Source organism: Rhipicephalus microplus, chromosome 1 (assembly GCF_043290135.1).
Source record: "Rhipicephalus microplus isolate Deutch F79 chromosome 1, USDA_Rmic, whole genome shotgun sequence".
Lineage (NCBI taxonomy): Eukaryota > Metazoa > Arthropoda > Arachnida > Ixodida > Ixodidae > Rhipicephalus > Rhipicephalus microplus.
The window spans coordinates 76,020,005-76,039,236 of NC_134700.1; the positions used below are offsets into that span (position 1 = coordinate 76,020,005).

The 19,232-nt window shown below is 45.8% G+C and overlaps 1 protein-coding gene across 5 annotated transcripts in view; it reads right to left on the reverse strand.

Annotated features, from left to right (window-relative positions):
- Positions 1-19,232, reverse strand: part of LOC119178689 (monocarboxylate transporter 12-like) — a 329,052-nt gene that overhangs the window by 243,044 nt on the left and 66,776 nt on the right. For 3 of the 5 annotated variants that reach the window (XM_075880693.1, XM_075880554.1, XM_075880754.1), the window contains exon 2: positions 3,208-3,274. The exons of 1 other annotated variant lie outside the window; for it this stretch is intronic. The gene's annotated coding sequence lies outside the window, so the exon portion shown is untranslated. Of the gene's footprint in view, positions 1-3,203; positions 3,275-19,232 lie in introns of all 5 variants that reach the window. One more of the 5 variants, XM_075880635.1, reaches the window with a different exon arrangement.

Consider the following 19,232-nt stretch of genomic DNA (forward strand, 5'->3'; position numbering starts at 1 on the left):
TGTGGCCGAAGTTCGATAATTCTTGACGAACGACGGCTTGTATCAGTGAGATAGTGGTCGGCGAAGGATCAGGCGTTGGACATGAAGTAGCTACTGGTTGGGCTGCCCCGACCTCACGACGAATGATGCGGGTGAGGTTGTCACATCGGGAAAATAGGCGGACGGCATCATCACAAGAGGAAGTAGCTAGCAGCTGTGTTCGGCAGGCGCCTGGTGCCGTGGGTGACGCGGCGGGCTTTAGCCTGTTCTAGACGGCGGCATTCTGTCAGGATCGTGTCGATGCTCGTGACATTATTAGAAACCAGCAGGTTGAAGGCATCGTCAGCAATTCCTTTGAGGACGTGATTAACTTTTTCTTCTGACATGCGCTGGTCGACCTTGCTTCAAAGCGCCAAGACGTCAAGAATGTATGAGACGTACGATTCACTAGACGTCTGGGCGCGAGTGGCCATAGTCTTCTTGGCAGCGAGCCGACGACCAGATGAATCGCCAAAAAGACCATAGATCTTCGATTTGAAAAAATCCCAGCTTGTGATTTTGGCTTCGTTGGTTTCGAACCATGTCCGCGGCGTGCTGTCGAGGTGGAACACAACATTGGCGAGCATGAGCGTGGGATCCCAGCTGTGGGTAGCACTGACTCGCTCATACCGGTGAAGCCAGGAGTCAAAGTCGATGGTACCGTCAGCGGAGAAAGTTCCAGGATCCCGCAGGGGTGGCAGGATGACGTAGGTTGTTGACTCGGATCGAGAGACCGCTGGGGATGAGGCACTGGCAGTTGAAGTAGCCGAAGAGTACCCGGTGTTGCCACCGCTGCGCGTCTCCATCAAGGTACGGGAGTCGTCCACCTCCACCAATAATGTTACAGGTAACTCATTTATAAATTAAATACGATGCACCATGCTCGGCGAACAAGATGGCGACAGTTCATCAACAACCAGTTACCAACGTCCTCTTTCTCTTTCTTGCAGCCAGGCTGTGCCGGCTGTTGTGTATCAATATTGATGTAATGCGAGCCAAAATCATGGCATCGATGTAATTTGACCAAGCTAGCAGTCGGCTATGATTCATTCAATTGTTATTTGATTTTTCTTGGCGTACGGAAAACGTTATCATGGTTAAGACGTTGTGAGGGAGTGAATTTTCGTACGAATGGTTTCTATAGCACTGGAAATAATTTGCCACTTGTAATTGTTTAAAGAACATTATTTATCGTGCATGGATGATTAACCATTTCTCAAACACTCTAGATACACTTCACTGAGGACCAATTTGAGCCACGTATTTTATAACAATTTGGGAAGAAGAACCACAAGCCCAACGTAATCCCAACAATATTTTCACACCGGCCTGCCGTGAAGCACAGGAAGTCCTCTCGACCGAGAGGTGAGCCTGAGGCTGGCAGTAGCACGTAGTAGCAGATGCTCACTCTTGTTTCGGGTGCGATCGTTTAAGCAAAAACGTTATAGGCGGTTATTATCATGCTGCCTCAGACCGTACGATGTTTTATGTAGGGCCAATCATGGCCCCCTGCTTGCGTGAGAACAACAGCACGACCGAAATGAGACCCGCTACCACGCCAAGTGAACCCTCATGTAAGCAACTGTCTCGTTTCACGCACTCATTTCGCGTGTGGCCGTGCACTCATGCCAATTATTGAACTTTTCTATTAGCTCCTTGTCAATTATTGAACTTTTCTATTAGCTCTGTGTCAGGAAGGCTACTATCTGGCCGGTATGTGCAACGAACCTGGTTTGAAGAATGGTAGGCAGTACAATTTCTTCTTAGTACTGTAGTATTTATCATACTACGCCTTCAAACAGCACCTAGTGCCACGGACTTGCACAGCAGCGTGACTAGAATAGGGCCCGCCACCTCGCTAAAAGAACCTTTATTTAAGCAATTGACTCATTTCACGCATGTATTTGGCGTGCGGCCATGCATTCATGCCATTAGTCTAACTTCTCTATTAGACCCATCTCAGGACGCCTGCGATCTGCCCGGTCTGTGGAACCAAGATGTTTAGAACAAAGGTAGGTGGTATCATTTCTTCTTAATACTGTTGTATTTATAATATTACGCTTTCGAACAGCGGCTGGTGCCACGGACTTGCACAAAAGCGCGACTGGACTAGGGCCTCATCAGCCGAAGTGAACCTTCCTGTAGGTTGTTGTCTTCACATTAATTTAGCGTACGGCCGCGCACTCATGCCACAATTATTAATTGTGGAGTTTGGCCTTGGTGCATGGGTAATTGTGACCAATAGCAAACTGCAGTGTTCGTTTGTGTAACACTTGAAGATCACAGAGGAAAATGCACACTTCCAGTGGCACGTCTTTTATAGTTTATATCCGTGTTGCGTTGTTCGACTACTACAGATTTATTCCGTGACTCGTCACCGGGGCTTCCGTTTAGAATGAATATTTATTTATTTTATTTTGCCCCAAGTAGCGAATAACTATACAATAATTCTGTACTTGTATGAGTCGGTCGTTTCTGTATTACAATCGGCTATTAGCACGCTATTTATACTTGGGCCGTTTTTGAAAAACAGTTTATGCACACACATATTCTCTACTGCTGACTACTTCGCCGAATAAGACCAATCAGTGCTTCTGTAGAAGCCCTGAACACAATTATTTATTGCGCAACACCAATGTTGCAAACACTAAAAACTTTCTTTTTCAGCATCTCAGCAGGCCCTTTTGGAACGCATAGCTGCATTGGAACGCGGTCAAAAAAAGAGAAAGAAAAATTACTAGCTGCAATGAAAAGATATTTGAAGAGCGAAGCGGAAAAGGCTCAGCTTAAGAAAAAGATCAAGCAATTTTTTAGTAATGATCAGATGTCGTCACTGGAGCGGCTATCTACTCAGGGAATGCGATGGGAAGCTGCGACTCTCGTCAAGTCACTGAGGCTACAGCTGTCATGCTGAACGCAGGGCTACAACTTCTTAAAGATAATGATTACCCATTGCTCCCACAACGTACCCTGCAAAGGCACATCGAGCATATAAAGTTTCAACCCGGGCTGCTTACTGATATCATCGAATCTTTAAAGATAAAGGTATGAAGTTAACATTTTAAGCCTATTTGTAGATAATAATAAATGATTGGACTTAACGTCCCATACCATGACAATATTATGAAAGACACCGTAGGGGAGAGCTCTGGAAACTTTAATCACGTGAAGTGTTTTAAACTTACGTACACGAGCCACGGACAGTTCTGCCTCCATCGACAATGCGGCCGCCGCTACTGAGATTTCATCGCATGACCTGCGGGAGAAAAGTGGAGCACCATAACTACTAGACCACCGTGGTGGGTATTCGTAGATATTAACATATACGCATGTTTTGTCTTGTCAGACCTACATACCGTATATAGTTTTCAGTGCCCGTTAAAGTAGCCTAGCTGGCAGAAATTTCTTGAGCCCTTCACTACGGCGTGCCTCATAATCATATGTTGTTTCGGGACATTCAATTCCAAAAGTTATTATTATTATTATTATTATTATTATTATTATTATTATTATTATTATTATTATTATTATTATTATTATTATTATTATTATTATTATTTGCTCTGCTAGCCTCACGATTGAATGGTCAAATCTGTACGTTTTTAATGTACTCTGTCTCTTCTTCATTGACACTGTTGTGAGTTAACGTTGGGTCAGTAACATAGATTTGCATTCTGCAGGTCAGCCTACTGAAGCTAGAGGAACGTCATGCGTTTTTAATGCTAGACGAGATGTAAATAAAGTCTGGTTTCGTATATGATCATAAATGTTGCAATGTATCGAGCTCCGCCACACTTTATCTGATGGTTAACTACCGGATGACTGCTTAGCAACACACAGTTCAGTGTTCATGAACGGAGGTCTAACTACGAGATGGAAGCAAACGATTGGCTATCATCTCACTGGCAATTCTATTCATTCGGTGAGCCTCAAAGCTCAAGTAGTTGACCTGATTACGACGTGTGAGTCCATCGGTCTCAGTATCCACGTCGTTGTTTCTGACATGGGCAGCGCAAATCAAGCAATTGGGAAGCTCTTTGGCATTACCGTAGGAAAACACCGGAGGCCGCGAACCGGTTGTCCTCACCCCTGCGACCCACAAAAAAAAAAAGCTTTGGTTTATGGCCGATGTACCTCACTTACTGAAAAATTTAAGAAAATATTTGGTTGAAGGTCAACTGATCTACCTTCAGGAGGAACTAACAAATAAGCATGATTTTCCAACGAACTGCGTGAACATCGACTTCATAAAGGCTCTTGTGAGGCACGACGAGAAGGACGACATGAAGCTTGCTCCGCATTGAACGAATCCAATCTTGATCCAAATCATTACGACAAAATAAAGTAGGACCAGCCTTTCATCTTTTTTATAATGACACAGGTTCTGATTTGCGTCTACTGGAGAAGAAGAAACAATTTGCGTAAACGCATGGACTGCATGGGTCGTTGGTTCTGCATGGGGTGCGTTGGTACTGCATGGTTCGTTGAAACCATACTAAAGTGGTTTCGCCACATGACGTCTCGAACTACTAACCTCGCTTTAAGCCATGCGGTTAAAGAAGTTCATCGGGTAAGTGTTGCATTTTTTAATGCTACAGCCGAATTATTCTCTAACCTTTATATTGGCACTGAAAACAAAGGAGTTTGGAAGCCTTTGCAGAGAGGTATCATTCTAGCGACCAAAACAGCTCTAGAAGTACAAGATTTACTTCTAAACAAGTGCAACTTTCAGTACATTCTTTTGAGCAGGTTAAGCCAGGGCGGCCTCGAAATTTTGTTTTTCCACCCTGCATGCGAAAAACCCTGTACTAAGACTCTATGATTTTAAATGCTGCTTGAGGAGTGCCACACTAGCGCAATTCCTTAAACCCAGAAAGCATGGCAGCTATGCTGAGGAGGAAGGCTGTATGTTGGTGAACTTTCCCACCTCAAATTAAACAGAAGTAATTATAAACAATGGTAAAAGCCCCGAGGATCTCCTAGATTTAAATGCCCATGTATAAGAGTCCATGGTGTATCTGACGGGCTACGTAGTTTCACGTGTGATTAAGCGAACGCAGTGTGAAAATTGTCGCATTGTTTTAGAGGAAAGTAGTCCACCGTCGAAGCTGATACAACTGAAAAATTCTTCTGACTACCACCAAGCACTGACTACTCCATCAAAGGGAGTGTAGAGGTCATAAAAATTGCTGAGAGTTACTTTCGGAACAATAAAGGGGCATTATTGCGAAAAAAGGTAAATGTGGAAGAGGTGCAAGAAAGCACCCTTCGCGGTATTTCCGCACAAGTGTGCTTTCCCTGATATCACCACATGGTTTCTATTATTGTCCAAATATTTTTTAAAGTACGCACAGACATTCTCACCAAAACTGAGCGTCCAGAAAAGTTTCCACAGCTGAAACTTCGAAGTGGACCAGCAAAAGCATTGGCATGCGCGCCCCCGCATCTACTTTGAAATTACCTGGTGATAAGTTGCCTATGAATAAAAGAAAAAGACTGTTTTGCCCTAATGAGCTATTTACCTGAGATAGACCTTCGAATGCAGCTTTTGTTTTTGTAATTTATGGCATCCATGAAGAAAGCAGAGAGAATGAACTAATGTTAAGAGACAAGGGGATTTAAGATCTTTTGGGCAGAAAACAGGGGCAAAATCGCAAATTGGTGGTGCGAATTCACGCTCTCGGTAAGGGTCGCCAAAATGGGCCAGTCACTGTGTATTTCAAAGAATTCATAGAAAAAGAGACCGAAATACGGAATGCACAAAAGCTGAAAGGCACTAATTTATATATTAGTAAGTATTACAGTTCTTCGACACGACATAAGCGACTGCTTCTGTGACAGTGTGGAAAAAAAGATTGGTTAAACGGCAAAAAGGTGACACTTATTCATGACCAACTAAATATATATGACGTGCTTTATATGTGGGATGAAGACAGAAGCGATCAAGCAGTTTTGAGAGCATTAACGCGCGATAGCGCAGAGGCAAGGAGTAACTCCGTGGAACTCAGCCGTGGAACTCCACACGTCAATCAGTGGAACTCAACACATCAAATGCCTTATGAAACCATGCAAGCGCGGGACGGATATATCTTAGAATAATTAATGGGAATGTTCGTAGCAGCATGAACAAAACAAGTGAACTCGAGTGCCTTCTTTACCACGATCTCCATATTATGATAACAACGGAAACATGGTTGCATGATGGCGCGCCAGACAAGGAAATGATTGACAATTCGCACTATAATGATGCAAGTCATCATTAACATCAAGGAATGGACCATAAAGGCGACGAAGATGACGATTGAACAAAAGCTCGTTTTGTTGCCACTCCGCCATCTTGGTTCAAGGACATGGTGTACTCGCGTACAATCTGTAAATATATTTCTACCCTCTGCCTACTCTCACCACGTGACATTTTGGTGGAGGTCTGGTGTAACAAGACGGTATAACGGAGCTACGCAGCGGCTGATGCTTAGTTTCTTCCACGATGGCACAAGAGGGTTCGGCTTCAGCTCCCGCAGCGGCCAGCGCAACGGCGACAGTTATTCTGCCCCTGCTGAAAGACCCTGGCACGTTCTGTGGGACCGACAACGTCGACATTGAATGGTTATTGCTGCACGAGCGAACAAGCAGAAATTATTGCTGGGACGAAATGCTCATGCTGGTGAACATCCTATTTCACCTGAATGGGACAGAAAAAGTGTGGTTTGAGAACCACGAAGCGGAAATTGGCAGCTGGGATGCGTGCAAAGAAAAGATGCATGCACTGTTCTGCAAATTGACTGGCAGGAAGACAGCGGCCAAGGAGCTTGCATGTCGTGCTCAAACGTCATCGGAGTCGTTCCTGTCTTACATGCAGGACGTGCTCGCCTTTTGCCGCAAAGCAGACGACGGCATGGAGGAGTCAGAGAAGGTAGCGCACATATTAAAAAGCATTGCTGATGATGCATTAATTTGCCAATTAGCAATGACTGTGGCAAAGTAGATACCATTATCCGAGAGTGCCAGCAATTTGAGGCCGCCAAATGCCGACTTATTTCCCATCAGTTCACTCGACTTCCCAACACCACAGCAACATGGTCGTAGAAAGACATCCCTGTACCACAGGCACCGCTGACTTGAAGCTATGTCTCCCGCTTTGACTTTCTCTTGTGCCTGTGAGTCCAGCTACCAAATGGTGTCTTTAGCGCATGCCATCGTTCGCCAAGAGCCTTCGAACGTTGGCCTAGAGTATGTGTGCACCACCGCCTCCTCCCGACCGATTGACCGTCATCCGCCAGTTTCCTGCGCCTAAGGCCAGAGGCTCCCAGCGCGCTTTCGCAATCACACTGAGTGGAGGACTGCTGATGACCAGCCCATTAGCTTTAACTGCCACCGTATTGGTCACGTGACCCGCTAATGCAATAGCTGGTGGTATTGGCGTCAGCCTTCCTAAGGCTACAACCGTCGTGCAGAGGCAGATCATGGCCACTTCTGAACTCGCCACGAGTTGCCTCGGCCAGCCAGTGGTAACGGTTCGTCGAAGGTGCATTGTCCGTCATTATCCCCTCCCGGCCACCAGTCCTGCTCAGCGCAGTCTTGTCGCCCATCATCGCGCTCACTTCAATTTCGCCGATGCAGCTCCCAGAAGTGATCCTGCATCGACGATTCTCCAGCCAAATCATCTGACTATGCCGACACGACGCAACCACATAGACGTTAAAGTAGACAATGCACTTTTTGTTGCCCTTGTAGACACAAGGTCCCCCATTTCGGTGATGGACTCGGAGCTTCGCCGCCGCCTCATAAGGTTTTAACACCGCCCACAGTGCCGCTCATCCAAGTCACCGATGGCGGAACTTTTTCTGTGCTTGGAATGTGCTCCGCATGTGTTAGTGTTGCTGACCGCTCCACAACTGTGCTTTTTGCCGTGCTCGAGAAGGGCTTTCATGAACACATCCGAGGCATGGACTTTCTTGCCATGCATTCTGCCTTAATTGACTGTGGAGTAGGCTTCCTTCAGCTTGACCTACCTTATTGATTTGACACTCCAACTACACGACAACCACGTTTGTGTTCTGTCGAGTACGTTGGCCTTGCGTCCGAAGCTGTTACCTATGTAATCATGAGGTGTTTTCCTCCGGTATCCGACGGCGATTATGTGCTGGCACCAATTTTGGACGTGTTATTGGGCAGAAATGTTGCCCTTCCTCATACTCTGTTAACGACTACGAATAAAGTGGCGTCGCTACCGATACTAAACTTAAGTTGGCGCGCTCAAGTTCTTCCAGATGGCATGACTCTAGCCAACGTCTCTTTCATCAGTGAACATTCTGTTTCTGCATTCATTGCAGACACTCCTTTTCCCGCTACTGCATTTTCTTCACTGAGCTCCACGCCCCGCCGCGGTGGTCTAGTGGCTAAGCTACTCGGCTGCTGGCCCGCAGGTCGCGGGTTCAAATCCCCGCTGCGGCGGCTGCACTTCCGATGGAGGCGGAAATGTCGTAGGCCCGTGTGCTCAGATTTGGGTGCACGTTAAAGAACTCCAGATGGTCAAAATTTCCGGAGCCCTCCACTACGGCGTCTCTCATAATCATATGGTGGTTTTGGGACGTTAAACCCACAAATCAATCAAATCAATCAATTCACTGAGCTCCACTGATGCCGACAATGACATGATGATCGCGCCAGACCTCGTTACAGCGCAGGCAGCCGATCTCCGGCATATATTGGCATCCTTCGGGGACGTCTTCGACTTTGGCGGCAGACCTTCAGGTCTGACGTCAGTTGTTACTCACAGGATCAACACTGGAGACGCCAGCCCAATCCGACGACGTCCTTAGCGCATGTCACATGCAGAGCGGCAAGTAATCCAGCGTGAAGTTGATAAAATGCTCACAAAAGACGTCATTGAACTATTTTGCAGTCCATGGGCCTCACCAGTCGTTCTAATAAAAAAGAAGGACGGCAGCAGGCGCTTCTGCGTCGAAGACTACCATCACTTAAGCAAGCTCACGCGCAAGGACGTCTACCCACTGCCACGGATTGACGATGCCCTCGACTGCCAGCACGGGTCTGCCTACTTCTTCTCTATTGACCTGCGTTCAGGATACTGGCATATTTCCGTCGATGAATTAGACTGTGAAAATACTGCATTTGTTACACCGGATGAACTTTTCCAGTTGAAGGTAATGCCCTTTGGATTATGCATTGCTCCCGCTACAATTGAGAGAAAGATGGACTCCCTGCTATTGGGTTACAAATGGTCAACGTGGCTCTGTTATCTCGATGACGTCATTATATTCTCGCCATCATTCGAAAGTCACCTTAGCCGTCTGACAGCTATTCTGGAAGTTTTCAGAAGAGCAGGCCTCCAGCTCAACTCCTCTAAATACCGTTTCGGCCGCCAAAGAACCACTGTGCTAGGCCATCTTCTCAGTTATAAAGGCGTGCAACCCGATCCCGACAAAATTTGTGTCGTCAAAGGTTTCCCCACACCACGTTCCACGAAAGATGTACGGAGCTTTGTCAGCCTCTGTTCCTATTTCCGGAATCTCGTCTAACTCTTGTCTGCATTGCCCATCCCTTGACACAGCTACTGAAGAAGGATATGCCGTTTTCTTAGGGTTCCCAGCAAGCCACTTCGTTTCGCCGACTTACTGCGTCGCTCACTTTCCCACCAATCTCGGATCAATTCATTCCTTCAGCGCCCATTGAAGTTCGCGCCGAGGCCAGCGGACACGGTATTGGCGCTGTCCTCGCCTAGCGTCAACAGGGCCAAAATCGTGTAATCGCCTACACAAGTCGGCTCCTCTCCCCATCTGAGTGCAAGTTCTCCATCACTGAGCGTGGGTGCCTGGCTCTTATTTGGGCAGTTGGAAAATTCCGACCATACTTGCTCGGCCACCACTCTTCGGTCATCACGGATCATCACGCCCTGTGCTGGTTGTGCTTCCTCAAAGATCCTTCTGGACGCCTGGGTCGTTGGGCTTTAAAGCTACAGGAATATAGCTTTGACACGACCTACGGGTCTGGCCGAATGCACCAGGATGCCGACTGCCTATTTCGCCATTCCATCGATCCCCCTGACCTGTCAGCGCACTATTCTGATGTCTGTGTCTTCGCCATTTCTGATTTCTGGGACATACGTAGGGAACAACTCAGTGATGCCAATTTGCGGTCCATCATACGCAGTCTAGCTTCTGACACCTCGGATCCTTCCCCTCGCCTGTTCAAGCTTCATAACAAAGTTCTCTATCGGCGCAAGACAAGCACCGAATGCCCAGAACTACTTCTGGTAGTTCCAACAACGCCCCGTTCCACTGTGCTCGAACAACTTCATGATGCCTCAACTGCCGGACATCTCGGAGCAGCCCTCACGTATCACCACGTACGGTGTCGATGTTTCTGGCCCGGCCTTTACCGTTTGGTGCGCCGATACGTTGCATCTTGTGAGTCCTGCTAGCACCGACAGCGTCCATCATTGACACCATCTGGCCCACTTCAGCGTATCGACATTCCAACAGACCCGTTATACCGCGTCGGCCTCCATCTTATTGGACCATTTCGAACGTCTTTGAGTGGGAATAAGTGGGTAGTGGTGGCTGCAGACTACGCGAGACGGTTTGCCATCACGCGAGCGCTACCAACAAGCTGCACGACTGATGTCGCGGACTTTCTCCTTCATGACGTTATTCTTCACCATGGAGCGCCGCGTCAACTGCTGACCGACCGCGGTCGTTCATTTCTCTTCAAGGTCGCAGACAACATTCTTCGCTCGTGTTCCACACGTCACAAACTCACCACTGCCTACCACCCGCCAACAAATGGACTCACAGAGCGCCTCAATCGCCCACTGAAGACAATGATATCCATGTATGTCTCCACAGATCATCGTGATTGGGATGGCGCTTTGTCTTACGTGACATTTGCCTACAACTCGTCACACCACGACACCGCTGGATTTTCTCCCTTCTATCTCTTGTACGGCCATCACCCCACTTTGCCTTTTGACACTCTTCTGCCGTCGCATACTAACATTCCTGCCGAGTACGCTCGTGATGCAACTACTCAGGCTCAAGCAGCCTGCCAGATTGCCCGGGATCGCCTTTCTGCCTCGCAGCTCTCACGAAATGATCGCTACGACAGCCGTCACAGAGCTGTCTCTTACTCCCCAGGATCGCTAGCCTTGCTCTGGACTCCCTCCCGTCACGTTGGTCTGTCCTCGAAGTTAACTTTCTCGTTCGCTACGACGGGCCTTACAAAGTCTTGCGCCAACTGACCGAGGTCACCTATGAGATCGCCTTCTTGGACACTTCATACTCATCATCTCTGCCGTCGACTGATATTGTACACGTCTCCCACCTTAAGCCGTACTTCTCTGCGCAGGATCGCACGCTTTCTTAAGCACCGAGACGGCACTTTTAACGGCGGCTGCTATATGATACAAGCCATCATTAACATCAAGGAATGGACCATAAAGGCGACGAACATGACGATTGAACAAAATCTCGTGTTGTTGCCACTCCGCCATCTTGGTTCAAGGACACTGTGTACTCCGTGTACAATCTGTAAATATATGCCAACCCTATGCCTACTCTCATCCCGCGACAATATGTTCCGTCGAGATTGTACGCCACGAAGAAGCGGCGTCATCATTATCTTAAAAAACAAACTATCGGCTACATTACTACCACAGTTGGAAAACCATAGAAGTCTTTTTCAAAGATAAGCTGCTGGTGACATGCAGTTACACTGTGTGTGGTCTACAGACGTCCGTCTTCGCCCCCTGAGTTCTTGGTGTCCTTATCAGATTGCGTGTCCACGAACGTTAGCGTTACAGTAATTATGGCTGGGAATTTTAATCTGCAATCGCTTGCACCACTACATTTCACTTGCTTGATTATGCGCTACAAGATGTAATGCTAGCAAGTGACTTACTTCAAGTTGTTCATGAAAGAGAGAGAGAGAGAGAGAAACGAGAAAAAAAGGAAAGTTGTTCATGAAACTACCCAATAATCTGAAGGGGGTGGCGCAATTCTCAATCTTATATTTGTCAGCAGAAGTATTGCCGATCATTTCGTTCGTGTAGAGGATCGTATATCGGACCATAAGTTAGTTCTCCTTTCCTGCACCATAAATACCTGCGTGAAGACTAGGCCGAAAGGCAAAACCATTAAAAACTTTAATGACGCGAATGATGACGTGATTCTCGATGAACTGTGAAAACTTGCATGTAACTTGCGAGACCATGATGCTGTAACGTTGTGGAAAGAGTTTAAAGCAATTGTTGAAAAGTACATTGAAAATTTTGTTTGCACGAAGCGTATTAAATCAAATCACCACAACCCCTGGGTTGACAGAAAAATTATTCATTTGAAGCGTAAGATTAAACGAGTAAAGAAAAAAAATTGCCCGCAGCTTCCCTCGGGGGAACACTGAGGAGGATGCGGAGCATATAATTGGTTAACGGGGTGTTAAAGTGCGACTTACTTGGGTCGATGGCTAAATTGGTTAACGTGGTTGCGAAATGGGGTGTTAAATTGCGACTTACTTGGGTCGATGGCTAAATTGGTTAACGTGGTTGTAGGAGGGGGTGTTAAATGAGTGAACACGTACACACGTATGCGAAAGGGCGGCGCTGGTCGAAGGGACGTCGATCATTGTGTTTGTGGATTCGTTGGAATTCATTTCACCGCGACCTTGGACGTCGACGCGCCGTACAAACCAACTGACGAGCGGCAACTGAGCGAGCGAGCGCCGACCTTGAGTATATATACAGCACGACGGCGCATGCACTGTCAGCTGTTGAATGTTCTCGAAGCGCGACGCCACATGCGCGTCCACTGGAGAATCAGGAGAATTGTAGATGTCGAACGCGGTGTGTAGAGGAGGAAGGGTGCACAGATGGTGGAGGAGTGAAGCGCGCGCGGTGTGTACAGGAGGAAGGGATGCACAGATAGTGGAAGAGTGGGCGACGGCGCATGCGCGCGCGTCAGCTGTCGAATGTTCGAGAAGCGGTGCGGACGGCGCGGACGGCGCACTACAAGGCGCGAGTATAAGATGCTTCCGCATCTAAAAGAAGGTCTTCAATAACGAATCACTGCGTCAACTTCGGGAAAGATTACACAGCGCGCTTTCGCGCGCAAAAAAACAAATGTTTTGAGACTACTTTTCCAAGTTTCATAAAAACTAATCCTCAAAAGCTTTGGCGTTTCCTCAGCTCAAATTGTTAACAAATAGACAAAATAAAAGAAGCGGATATGCTAATAATGTAACCTCGTGGTACAGCTGACGTATTGAATGAATACTTTCATTCTGTATTTTCTCCAGCGAAAGCGGCGTCCGGTCGTTCGGGCCATCAGATTTTGATGAGAACTATGTATATTTTGACGGTGTCTTTTCTCTCTTACTGAGCCTTAAAGAAAGATCTTCAGGTGGCCCAGACAATGTTGCGAATGCTTTTTCGCGCCGGTATGCCGAGCCTGTGTCCTACATTCTCACTGCGATTTTTCGCTCATGTTTAAAGCTAGCTAGCATTTCAGATGATTGGCGTGTCGCCCGGGTAGGGGCTTTTCACAAAAAGGGGACCGCTTAAAAAAGAAAATGCCGATATCTCTGATGTCATCCAGCTGCAAAATACTTGAACATATAGTCGTACATTTCATAACCGAATCCCTTGAACGACGTAAACTGGTATGTGACCACCAACATGGCTTTCCCAAAAACATTTGAACAATTACACAGCTTACAACTACTGTTCACGAGGTCGCTCTAACCCTCGACTTACTTGGCCGGTCAGATTGAGTTAATATTTTTGGATTTCAGCAAAGCTTTTGACCGTGTATCCTACAGTAAGTTCCTAAGCAAACTTCCTAAATTTTGTCTACCATCTTTGATAATAAATTGTATTAAGCAGTACTTGTCCACCCGTACTCAGTTTGTCGATGTCAATGGGTGCTCATCAACACGCTTGCCAGTTACGTCAGGTGTGCCTCAGGGAAACACATTGGGGCCAATTTTTTTTATGTATGTGAACGATATTATCGCAGCTGTGACCCGTGACGTTCATATTAGACTGTTTGCCGACGATTGTTTGATTTTCAAAAAAACTTGCCAAAATGACCAAATTTCATTATTTTTTTATTTATTCAGAACACTGTCAATACCGTAATGGGATTATAACAGGAGTGGTGTCACATTGTACATTGTAAAAACAAGCAATACACAGACTAAAAATACATGTTGCAAGCACTTGAAATTTCAAGCAAATATCTCGAACATAGTGCGAAAATTTGCCGTAGTGATAGGCAAAGAGTCTTCATGAATATAAACAGCAGATGAATTGCTCGGGCAAGCAAAAAACAAGTACAAAATGTAATTGTACAGTCAGTTAAAACTTACGACATCATCTATTCAGAAAATCACGGCTAAATAGAAGTCAGCACACATTCACTGGCTCGGTTAACAAATTTATCAACTTTCAGCTGTGTCAACACAATGGGGTGCAGGGCATTACAAGCGCGTATGGCTCGCGGAAAAAAAAAGAGTGGCCAAAAACATTGTTCTTGAAGGGATACTCATCAAGTGTGTGACAATGTTTATTTCATGTTTGGCGCTTACTGTTAACCTTAACATAATTAGCCGGATTTATTTTTAAAGAACTGCGTAGTACCAGATACGAAAAACTCAGGCTATGAATCTTGGCGCGGCTCGCCAGGGTGGGCAGATCCGCTCTTATCAAAAGAGCAGTAGGTGAGTCGGTACACCTATAACGGTTATAGATAAAACGGACTGCTTTACGTTGTATTCTTTCAAGCGCGGCTACATGTTTGTTTGTGAAGGGGAACCAGGCCACACTCGCATATTCGAGGATTGGGCGGATAAGCATGGATATACGCTTATCCACCCAATCCAGCCTTCCGAAAATAATAAACACAAAAAACACAAAACACCCAAAACACCAAAAACATAAACACAAGCCTTCCGAAAATTCATGAATGGTGCGCAACATGGTCAAGGTCACTTAATTTCGAGAAAACTGTGCTGCTATGCGTAAGCAATAAAAGACAACTTTTCTTATATACGTATAAAATTAGTAATGACTCCGTCACAGCAGCCACGGAGTTAAAATATTTGGGATTAACAATCTCCAACAAACTAACATGGTCCTCCCCCATCGAGTACATCTGTAGAGCAGCTGCTCGAGAGCTTGGCTTACTTAGGGAGAAACTGAAAAACTCGCCCCGTGATGCAAAGCTTCCCGCCTAGAGAACCTATGTTTTGCCTCAAGTTGAATAAGCGAGCGTACTATGGGGATCGTCTCAACAAAAAAAGATGTGCATAGGCTTGAGATGGTACTGAGGTGGGCAGTACGCTTCATATTTAACAAATATAAAAGAACACATTCACCATCATCTCTAATGATTGCTAATAAAACTCCAACCTTAGAGCCGCACAGACAAATATCAAGACTTAAATTTTTGTTTTTGTTTTTTATCACAACAGAACTAATGGAATGCACGTGCGTACCTTCGACATGCACATGATCTACTTTCTCATCAAACACGCACTAATCTTTTCAAGTGCTCTTTTTTCCCAAAACCATTTAAGATTGGAATTCGCTGCCTAAAAGTATTGTTTCTGTAGAATCTGCAAGTTCATTTGAAAGTGCGCTTTTTACCTATCTACGAATGCACTCACCAGAGAAGGATTGGCCACCCTGGTGCAGTATCTGGCCACTACCTCCCACATGCTTACGTCAAATAACTCACGGCCCTCAGTCCCCAGCAGCTGCGAAGCAACTGACCACGGCGGCGGTCAGATCTGCAACGCAGCAGAGGGTGCTAAGAATCTCTGGATCCGGACAGGCCGCCATTGGACCCTGAACTTGGTAACGTTTAATGCTAGAACCTTATCTAGTGAGGGAATTCTAGCTGTACTATTCGAGGAGCTAGAGGGTGTTAAATGGGATATAATAGGGCTCAGTGAGGTTAGGAGGACAGATGAGGCCTATACGGTGCTACAGAATGGACACGTCCTTTGCTACAGGGGCTTGGCAGACAGAAGAGAACTGGGAGTGGGGTTCCTAATTCACAGAAACATAGCTGGCAACATAGAGGAATACTATAGCATTATGAAAGGGTGGTAGGTAATTAAAATGAATAAAAGATACAAAATGAAGGTAGTACAGGCTTACGCGCCTACATCCAGCCATGAGGACGCTTCAGTTGAAAGCTTCTATGAAGACGTGGAATCGGCAATGAGTAAGGTAAAAACACAGTATACTATAGTGATGGGCGACTTTAATGCAAAGGTAGGGAAGAAGCAGGCTGGAGACCAGGCAGTAGGAGATTATGGCATCGGCACTAGAAACGCCAGAGGAGAGCTACTAGTAGAATTCGCAGAACGCAATAATTTACGGATTTTGAATACCTTCTACCGAAAACGAGGAAACCGCAAGTGGACATGGAGGAGCCCTAATGGCGAAAATAAGAACGAAATAGACTTTATAATGAGTGCACACCCTGGAATCGTGCAGGATGTGGAAGTGATTGGCAAGGTACGATGCAGTGACCATAGATTGGTACGGTCTCGAATTCGCCTAGACTTGAAGAAGGAACGACAGAAACTGATACGCAAGAAGCCAATCAATCAGCTAGCACTGAGAGGGAAAGTACAGGAATTCAGAGTGTCGCTGCAGAACAGGTACTCGGCTCTTAGTGAGGAAACCAACCTTAGCGTAGATACAATGAATGATAATCTGACGAGTATCATTACGGAGTGTGCAGTGGAAGTTGGAGGCAGGGTAGTTAGACAGGACACTGGCAAGCTTTCCCAGAAAACGAAGAACCTAATTAAGAAGCGTCAAATCATGAAAGTGTCAAGTACAACAGACAAAATAGAACTGGCAGAGCTATCGAAGTTGATTAATAGACGTAAGGTATGCGATGTAAGAAGGTATAACATGGAGAGAATTGAACACGCTCTGAAAAACGGAGGAAGTGTCAAAGCATTGAAGAGGAAACTTGGGATAGGCAAAAGTCGAATGTATGCACTAAGGGACAAAGAAGGCAAGATAACTACCAATATGGATAGGATAGTTAAAATAGCGGAGGAGTTTTACAGAGATCTGTACAGTAGCCGAAACAACCACGATATAAGAACTAGCAGTAACCCAGATTACACCCCACCAGTAATGATAGAAGAAGTCAGAAAAGCCTTGGAGAGCATGCAAAGGGGCAAAGCTGCTGGTGAGGATCAGGTAACATCAGATCTGCTGAAAGATGGAGGACAGATTGTGTCAGAAAAACTAGCCACCCTGTTTACGAGTTGTCTCTTGACAGGAAGAGTACCAGAGTCTTGGAAGAACGCTAACATCATCTTGATACATAAGAAAAGAGATGACAAGGACTTGAAGAATTACAGGCCAATCAGCTTGCTCTCTGTAGTATACAAGCTATTTACAAAGGTAATTGCTAACAGAGTAAAGAAAACATTAGAATTCAATCAACCAAAGGAACAAGCCGGATTTCGAACAGGCTACTCAACAATTGACCACATTCATACTATCAATCAGGTAATAGAGAAATGCTCAGAGTATAACCAACCCCTATACATAGCCTTCATAGATTACGAGAAGGCGTTTGATTCAGTAGAAATATCAGCAGTCATGCAAACACTGCGGAATCAGGGCGTAGATGAAGTATATATAAACATTCTGGAAGAAATCTACAGGGGATCAACTGCTATCATAGTGCTTCATAAAGAAAGTAACAGAATACCAATCAAGAAGGGTGTAAGGCAGGGGGACACAATTTCCCTGATGCTATTTACCGCAAGCTTACAGGAGGTTTTCAGAAGCCTAGAATGGGAACAGTTAGGGATAAGAGTCAATGGAGAATACCTTAGTAACCTGCGCTTCGCCGATGACATTGCATTGCTGAGTAACTCGGGGGACGAATTGCAACTCATGATTACGGAGTTAGACAAGGAGAGCAGAAAGGTGGGTCTTGAAATTAATCTCCAGAAAACGAAAGTAATGTACAACAACCTCGGCAAGGAGCAGCGCTTCGAGATAGGTAATAGTGCACTTGAAGTTGTAAAAGACTATGTCTACTTAGGGCAGGTAATAACCGCAGAGCCGAACCACGAGATTGAAGTAACTAGAAGAATAAGAATGGGGTGGAGCACATTCAGCAAGCACTCTCAAATTATGACAGGTAGATTGCCACTATCCCTCAAGAGGAAGGTATATAACAGCTGTATCTTGCCGGTACTTAGCTACGGAGCAGAAACCTGGAGACTTACAAAGAGGGTTCAGCTTAAATTGAGGACGACGCAGCGAGCAATGGAAAGAAAAATGGTAGGTGTAACCTTAAGAGACAAGAAGAGAGCAGAGTGGATTAGGGAACAAACGGGGGTTAAGGATATCATAGCTGAAATCAAGAAGAAGAAATGGACATGGGCAGGGCATGTAGCGCGTAGACAGGATAACCGCTGGTCATTAAGGGTAACTGACTGGATTCCCAGAGAAGGGAAGTGGGTTAGGGGGAGACAGAAGGTTAGGTGGGCAGATGAGATTAAGAAGTTTGCGGGTATAAATTGGCAGCAGCAAGCACAGGACCGGGTTAACTGGCGGAACATGGGAGAGGCCTTTGTCCTGCAGTGGACGTAGTCAGGCTGATGATGATGATGATGATGATGACGAATGCACTAAACAACTGAATGCTCATGTGACTTTTTATTCTTTCTCAATGCTATTATTTTCTGTATTTCGTCATTTTTACTGTTTTAATTAGTGGTACTTCGTAAGTTGTAATTACCGTATTAGGACTCCGGACTTATTTCGGGGAGTTTTTATTCTTGTTGCTCTTTTTTGTTTTTTTTTTCCTACAGTTGCAAGCTGTTACATGTTTTGTACTCTTATATGGGATTAATTGAACTGGAAGGGTGAGGATGTGTGCGTGTGGCGTGCGTGCGTGCGTGCGTGCGTGTGTGCGTGTGTGTGTGTGTGTGTGTGTGTGTGTGTGTGTGTGTGTGTGTGTGTGTGTGTGTGTGTGTGTGTGTGTGTGTGTGCGTGCGTGCTTGCGTGCATACCTGTTTTTCGTGCGTGTGCATACCTGTTTTTCCCACTTCATAACTACCTTGTTACCTTTATAGATATCCTTTAAAAGATTAGTGACTACATGTTCCACGCCTAGTGTGTCCAGTATTCCCCACGATTCCTCTTGAAC